Source organism: Lepeophtheirus salmonis, chromosome 9 (genome assembly GCF_016086655.4).
Source record: "Lepeophtheirus salmonis chromosome 9, UVic_Lsal_1.4, whole genome shotgun sequence".
NCBI classification, from domain to species: domain Eukaryota; kingdom Metazoa; phylum Arthropoda; class Copepoda; order Siphonostomatoida; family Caligidae; genus Lepeophtheirus; species Lepeophtheirus salmonis.
The window spans coordinates 24632697-24641544 of record NC_052139.2 but is presented as its reverse complement, the minus strand read 5'-3'; the positions used below and the strand labels follow the sequence as shown (position 1 = coordinate 24641544).

Here is an 8848-nt window from a genome sequence, read left to right as displayed (position 1 = left end):
CATTTATAGAATAATCTTTTTAAACCCTTTTTTGAAGAAAATTCAGTCGATTGAAGTTGAAATTTGTTTTCTTCCCAAAAAATAACATAAATACATAAGTACTCAAAATTATTTTTAAATAATTACAACTTGAGTTTCTAATTATAAATGTTTATTTAGCAATTTTCTTATTTATTAATATGCATTTTTGAACATAATTCTCAAAAAAAACCTTGAAATAGAATAATTTTATATTTGCTTATGGATGTCAAAATGCTAAAAATTGTAGTTAATTTGGTTTGAACACTTATTTCTATCATAAAATATTCATTATTTTTTTTTATAGAAAAATAAATTTTCCTTTTTAAGTTTTGTTGCAGACAATTTCATAGGAGAAGGTAAAAATATGGTATTTCCAAATTTCAACTTCAATCGGCTGAATTTTCCTACAAAAAGGGTTTAAAAAGATTAAACTCTTATTTGAAAATGAAAAATACATATTTTACGTTGGAAATAAGTGTTCAAAGCATTATATTTAAAATTTTATAACTTTTTGAAATATGCCGAAGAAAAAACAACCTTATTTCAAGCCTTTTTGTCAAAATTAGAAAAAAAAGTAAATGTTGAAAAAGTTAGAAATAAAAATCCATGTTTTTAACGATAAACTCGAGCTTTAATCATTCCATTTACAATTTAGAATAAACAACATATGAACCATATCCTGAAAAAATTAGTTTAAATAGGGGTTTGAATAGCTTAAATTATTGTTTTATAAATGAAAAATATGTATTTTTTGTAGGAAATTGTTTTACAAAAATAATTTTATTTACCATATTTGGCACTTTTTGAAATATGCTAAACATGAAATTAAACTCTATCAGTCATTTTGTCCGAATTAGGTTAAGAATTATATATTTACTTCCTTTTCAGAATTATGTTAAAAAATGCATATTAATAAATAAGAAAATTGCAAAATAAACTTGTAAAATTAGAAACTCAAGTTTAAATTATTAAATATTTTATTTTCTTTTAAGATCATAGTGGAAGAGTAATGTGTTTTTCTCTTCACTATTTTGGCTGGCTTGGGGAAAATAGGACGGCATGTTTGGAAACTGTGCTGATGTATCATCCTCGTTTAATATTTCTATAGAGATATCCTTACGTGGGTAATTGTTTTAATCCTCAGATTTAATTTTATAGTCGAAAAATAAAGAATGCAAGTGACATATAGCAGAATATTTTGAAGGGTACTAATGGCTAATTGTTAAAAGAGAGAGTTTTGGTCTATAGACTTCGTAATTTCTGATCCTTTGGAAAAATACGGAAATATCTATTGGTGGAAGGAGGATCCTTCTTCTCAGACTCAGTTAGCCTGTAGCCAATAAGGCATCAAGGTGTGACATATAGTTTTCCCATTACTTGAATGAATTTATACTTAAACAGTTTACATTGTAGTCAAATTTCCTCTGTGAAGTGAAAATGAGTCCTACTTGGTAGACTTGCTTTCAATGGTTGCGAGAGTCTTCCCTTCCTTATCTAAGGTTTCATTGGTATAAATTATAATAATAATTAGTAACTATCTTATGACACAATAGGTTGCGTGGTGAGAGTTTATGCTCCTCAAGATCGTCAAAATCCCACTTTCACAGTCTTTTTTTCAAATGGGCAATGTCTTTTTTAGGTAAATTTATGACTTTCAGCTATCAAATTACCTATTTTTAATTTTTTTAAATGTTTTTTTTTTTTTTTTCAATTCCTTTTAAACAACGAGCCTCTGAATAAAAAACACAATTTTCAAGTTTTATTAAATAATATTCTTTTTTTGATAGTTTCTTAGCAATATTTTTGAAATACAAATGTCATTATAATTTTGTCAATTTTTTTAAAAATTTCATCATGTGGTTTCTGTTTTAAATCAGTGGAGTCCTGATGCTACTATGTCAAAGATATGTTCTCGTAGCACATAATTTAGGTAGAGTTAATTCAAGATATGTTTTAACCTCAAGACCGAGTTGAATCTTCAATGTACTAGGTCAAAGATAAGTTCTCGTAGTACACAATTGATGAAGAATTATCGTAGCTTCGACATTTTCAAACACGATAATGATCTTGGATCTTCTTGATTTCTTATCAAATATTTAAAAGAACCATTGTAGTTCTCATTATCAATTTCCTGACGCCTTTCGCCTTCCTAAATTATGAAACGGTATGCGTAGTATGGAACTCACTATTTTTTATTCAAACAAGGAATTAAATAAACTTAAGTCAAAGAATTTGGTATTCGCCACAACCAATGGATTTTAAAATAAATAATTGCATTTAAACTCCTCACTTAATAAAAACATTTGTTTGGTAAATACTAAATAAATTAATTGAAATCTATTTCAGAATACAATGATATACTTAAAAGGACCATATGGATATCATAATGTATGTATTAGATGTTAACATAAAAAAAGAAAAGCTGAAGTGATAAGTATCAGACCTGAGTATCTAATTAACAATGCTAGAAAATTTACAACAAATTATTAAAAAATAGTTATTTCTTTGCATTGTATAAGAGATCAGAGGGCTCCCACAAACATTGTAGTATTTAGATTTATATAAATTATATACGATACATTCTTTATAGATGTTGACTGTTGTTGTTTTTCTTTACAGGAGCAAGAAAGTAATAATTTCTCAATATAAATTATCTTTACTTTCATGCGAAGAAATGATGGTCCCTTTCCTCAACTTTATGAGAATGAGTAATTCATGAATGGACTATATTCGTATTATCTTGAAAGATCCTGATCCAAAAGAATGATAGCTCTTCGTTTTCTTGGTGAGTCAGTCCTTGCTCACTAAAGAAACAGATTCCAAAGATTGAACTTATTTGACATTAACATCGAAATGAGGAGAGGCAGTCCATACTCGTCTAAAAACTAATATTTTGAAAGACAAATTTATCCGTTAAATAATAATTTGAGCATTGACGTTAGAATCCCCATCACCAAGTTGAATTAATCATGAAAATGATGTTTTTCACCACAACAGAGCAATGTGTTTGAGATTGTAGTCCTTCAGATAGTATTAAAACTCATTGACTATGGCTTGAATGACTGTGTATCCATAAATATTAAAGCCTTATCACGCTACAAGGAAGCTACAAAGACATTTCCTAGATTAACTCCACTTACACGGTAGATCATTCTGTTGTGCAGATTCAGAAACAGCACGCGGACAAAGTGTTCGAGAAAAAGTCATGTTTCTTCGTTTTTTGAAGAGGATCAGAATTATGATTCAGGATCCAAATCCCACTCAAGGACAACGACAAATTTTCTAAGCTTGTAAAAACAGCCTCAAGCATTGTTGATAGTACATCATCCATTAAAATATCCAAGAAAGAAAATGATATGAATTATACTATTCGTCCCTCCAGATTTACCGTGGGACTATTAAATACTTACTAAACAAAAAAAATCCTTGAGGGAACCACAAAAGTCACGTTTGCTGAGAACATTATGAATAGCAAATCCATTTTTCCAGAGTTTCCTGATGCTTTAAATGAGTCAGAGAAACTTGATCTAATAAAAAATCATTAATATCAGAACCAATACTACAACTCTTTTATTTTCATTCTTACCATTTCTTGTAAACATTCAAAAACTAAAAGCGATCAGGATGTGAAAAGCTGGCATCTAGGATGAATTGAAAAGGTCACTCCTCCATTGGCATAACGGACTCAGACCACATCAATCAGCAACTACGATAAGGAGTACATAAAATGAGAAATGATTGTAATCTTGTAATTCATTGGGGTGCATTTTGTTGATATGGACTTGGAGTCCTGAGTTTGTAAAAACCTCAAAGCCACAATGACTCAAAAGGCATATTTGTTCTTTAAACTCTATTGCAATCACTTTTGGGGAGGTCATCTTGATGTTAATTAATAATTGTCGATACTATTAGTTGAAGGCACATGAGACAAAAGTTGTTAATAGATTAAATTATAAAAGTAATCTGCATTATCTGTTATATCAGAAGTAGTCGTGAATAAATATTGCCAAAATTTGTATTATACACAATCGGAAAAATAGAATAGAGTCCAATTAAACGAAGCGTATTGCCGTTTTAAAAACGTTAATATTATATTAATTCAACTATAACCCTACTATTTACATAGTCTGACCTAAATGGTCTCTAATTTCTTGTTTTTAAACCGCAAAAACCTACCCAAATAAGGAATTTGTGTATAATATAGTGATGATTATTTTTTATACTTTTAAAATACCATTTTTAAAAACTGAAATATATTTTTATAATCTCTTGCTGCCTGTGTTTGATAGTTATTGTGTAATAAACGTTTTTTAATAATTTAATATTATTATATAAAACATCTCATAAATTACTACTTTCAAAGCTCTCCATTTTTGCTAGGAAATCGACGAAAAGAAGCTTCTTATGCTGTTTAACATATTTTCAAGCAAATTTTCCTATTTTAGATGTAGATGGCATCTATTTTTTTACTAAAAGATACTGTTATTAAATTAATTTAATGTCATTGTTTATAATATTTTTATTTATATGATAAAATAAATATAAATGTTAGTTATCCTTTTGTAAATTTTCTACAATAAAAGCTATAAAGTCAAAGGATATTGTTATTTAATGTTGCCAAACTTAACAAAATTTTCACCCAATGATTCAGGTAATTCATACACAAATAAATTTATAATATATTAATATTTGTTTATAATTAGGTATGTATCAAGTTATATCATTAATATAGTAAAATATAATATTGTACCATTTAAAATTAAGGATTTGATAAGAACTTATTTATTTATACAATTTTAATAAATTACGAGTTTGGATATGGAGGGTGAAATACATATAATTAAGGTTATGCCCATGAATTTGTATTGTAATGTGGCGGACAAATAGCTGATGTTGTACACATTAAATTTTTTCATAATAAGATAATTGTAACATTGTCAAAATTTCCAAAATAGTGTTAGAAATAAAGTTTTGAACATGAACACGGTTATCCAATAGTGGAATAATATATTATATTTTTTACAAATCTCCAAATACATATTAAACATAAAAAAGTTGAAAAGTTCTTTAACAAAATTTGAAGCATATAACTCGAACTACAAAATAATAACAAACCCAAAGATATTATGTACCATTTCATCATAAATATTATAGTGTATGTGCAATTTAAACGTTACATTATTTCTGAAAATAATTTTTTGGAACATGATATCGCATTGATGGTTAATATTTGTTTCATGAAATTCCGTTTAATACCTTTAATTTAAAAAAAATTCAAAAAATTATAAAATTATATACCTTTCCTTCCCTCCTTCGCATACAAAATATTATATATGTTGTTAACATACCTAATTATTATCAATGATGCACAGAAACTTTTTTTTTTGTTATAGGTACTGTTTATTTATTACTTGGAGATATAATTAGGAGTTATGATGTTATCTAATATATTTTACTTTTTAGAAGATGATCATTCGAAGTCCGGAAGACGGGGTTAGCTTAAATAGAATATGGAGTTTTGTTAACCCAATAATTTGTTTATTCTAGTTGAAACATTATAATGTTTATTCTGCGTTATTTTTCATATATAATTAATGTAAAGTATATATTTTATATTAAACTATAGAGTCCAAGTCAAGTCTCGAGTCCAATTTCTCACCTCTGACTATAATTGACCCTTGTATTCTATGTATAGAAGTTAACCCATTTAATTATGCAATTCAATGAGGTACCCATGGCTTCACAATAAATTCAAATGAAATGAGTTGTTTCTTTGGAATACTGTTAGTGTCAGGTTATTGCTCCGTGCCACGTCGCCAACTTTTTTGGCAATTGCAGCCAGATACACATAATGAAGCTATTGCAAAATCTATAAGGCGAGATCGTTTTGATGAAATTATGAAGTATTTTCATGCAACAAACATCCCATTCCAAACATCTAACGACAAATTTGCAAAGGTTCAGCCATTACTTGACATCTTAAACACAAGTTTTTCAAAATTTGGAGAAGTGTAAGACCCAACAAATGTACTTCCACAATCACAAGTAAGGATCCTATTCAGATCCAAATTGTTCTTATGACGACTCTGAAACTAAATGATAAAAAATTTAGGGAGGGTTTGAATACTATAAGTAAATATGTACATAAAATACAATTAGCTAATGTTAGATCAATGAATTAATTTTTGGCGAGTGTACATGCTAGTCTTTACTTGAGTAAGTTGAGTTCACGGATGCCAGATGAATATATGCTAATGTACAAGAATATAGGAACTGCTACTACTAAAGCCTGGGTGCCAAGTTCAGACTGTAGGTGAATGCATGAGAACTTCTTGTCCGATCTCCTGGAGCTACTGAAGCGTGAAATTTGCAAATAGCACCCAAAGGAACCAACATCCCAACATAAACACACTTGTTTACAATAATGAATGAATTATTTTATGTACATAAAAGTAAAATAATGTCATTTGAATGAAACTGACACTCATAATCTTTTGCAAGCACTAACTGAAGTTGATACATGATTGTTAAAGGCAAATCTATCCGTCTAAATAATTAGTTCAATTTTTTTTTTTTTTTGACGATTTACTTTAGAAAACCCTTTAAAAAATATCTACTTTGATTTTCACCTGTGAACATGATGTGAGTCCATCATTTTAGCCTCAAAAACAATTTTTGGGGATTTAAAATGCTAACCCAAAATGGAAGAAATAAATAAAACACCACCTGATGTTGTTAAAAAACTACAAGAACGACAAACTATTACTCTTGTATAATTGGCCAAAGATCATATGAGTTTACCAACAGAAATTTGTCATACAAAATGATGATTATTCCCACAACAGGGTTTGTGATTGGAGCTTGTACTCCTCCAGATAGTATAAGAACTCATTGGCTAATTCTAAGACTACAAGTGGAAAACAATGAATGAAAGAAAGAAAAATAATATCACTTTGTGTGAGCAACAAGTTTAAATCCATCAAATGTACTCATATATGTACGAGTACATATAAATTCTTCAATCTAATTCAATGTAACTGAAATAAAGTCCAGACAACAGGGCCATAACATGTACCTATAACGCATACACATTCATGAATATCTAAGATAATAATTAATTAATCAATCAGTGGAATAGTCTTAAATTATATATAAAATAAAGCAGAAAAAGAAATAATAATCAACGTACTAATCAATCAATACTGGAAATAGTCTATTCTAAAAATGATATATAAATATATAAAATAAAGCAGAAAAAAAAATGAATGATCAGGACGTACTGAGCTGCGGAAGACAATAAAAAATTCACGGAACGACCTTTGGATCAGAAATTTTAGTGGTGGAATTGGAGTTTTGGTTTGTTTTATATAAATTTTCAAAAATTTCCTACGCTTACAGAACAAATATTTGATTAATTTAGTATTTAAGTAATATGTAACTACGTCATTATAATATACATTTAAATTTCAAAAATGGCAACGCTTATGTTTATTCTTTTTATTAATCAATTAGTTATGATTTAAATTTAACTATTTCTTTAATGTCAAACAGTTGCATTGTTGATTTAAAAGTAGAACAAACATTTTAATGAAGATGGCGTCTACAAGACTTGGAAGTATGAGAAGATGGAAGGAGAGGAGAATCAATCATTATATAGGGAGCGGGGATCAAATTGTCGCCAAAATATTTTTCTACAAAAAACAACACAAAATATACATTTTTTAACTTTTTTATTTAAAATCAAAACTATGACGAGCATATAGATATAGAGTAGCCATTCATTTGATATAATCACCGTTGGCATCAATAACGGCCTCAATACGGCCTCTGAACTGGCCGCAGGCTCTTCTGACCATCTCATTGTCCATGTTGCCGAATACCTCCTTGATGGAGTTCATCAGGCTGGCCTTGGTGCTATGGGTATGTCTGTTAGTATGTCTCTCGACATAGCCCCAGACAAAATAGTCCAAAGGATTAAGGTTGGGAGAGTTAGGAGGGCACAAATCCTTGGTTACGACGTCATGACAGTTCTCGGTTAACAACTGTATGGAGATTTTGGACACATGGCAGGGTGCTGAGTCCTGTTTCCACACCCAGTGCCTATCTCCGGCCTTCATGGACCTAGTAGGGTTATCCTCAACCATCTTCTTCACCTTGACGACAAAGTCGATGTCCCTGACCTTCCTGTCGGCGCCCTCCTCCTTGGATGCCCTCTTTTTGGTGGCATCAACATCCCAGGTGTCCTCTAGCTTCTTACGGATACGCTGAACAGTCCGTAAATTCACTCCTAAGGTTGAAGCAATCGTTGAATTGGAGATTTCACCTCCATTATTAACCAATGCCATGATTACGGGGGACCTCGAAAGCTCCTCGTTCCACTTATAGCTCTTTATCTCCTCATACGATGATGGCATGATGCTAACTGAACTACGTATCGTCAGTTGACAAGAATAGCTTTCCTATTTGGTAACCGGTTTTTTATTTGATAATGTCGTCTTCAAGTTATCAAGGGTTAAAGTAGGCGACAATTTGATCCCGCTCCCTGTATTACTGAAGGAGAATGGGAGAAATATAATATTGGTACTGTTTTTGAAAGATTAGCAGGGGTGAAATCCAGTACTAAAACTGACATGATGTGGTTCCTTTAGAGTTGCTAGATGGAGCAATAATGGGCATTGGGCCATGAGTTTCACGTAGCAATGCATTAGAAGCTGGAGAGGATACTGTAGGTTCTGAGGTAGTTTCACTTGATGTTATTGATGGGGCGATTTTATGTATTTGGTCCATTGCTAACAAAGAGGAACAAAATTTTATTTCTAATTTTTAA

General features: G+C 30.1%; 1 long non-coding RNA gene across 1 annotated transcript; it reads left to right on the top strand.

Moving 5' to 3' along the window:
• The first annotated feature begins 1026 nt into the window (after nt 1-1026).
• LOC139906442 (uncharacterized) lies at nt 1027-1650 on the top strand. The gene is made up of 3 exons (XR_011781963.1): nt 1027-1373; nt 1435-1520; nt 1575-1650. It is a non-coding gene; the product is annotated as an uncharacterized lncRNA (long non-coding RNA).
• The last annotated feature ends 7198 nt before the right edge of the window (nt 1651-8848 follow it).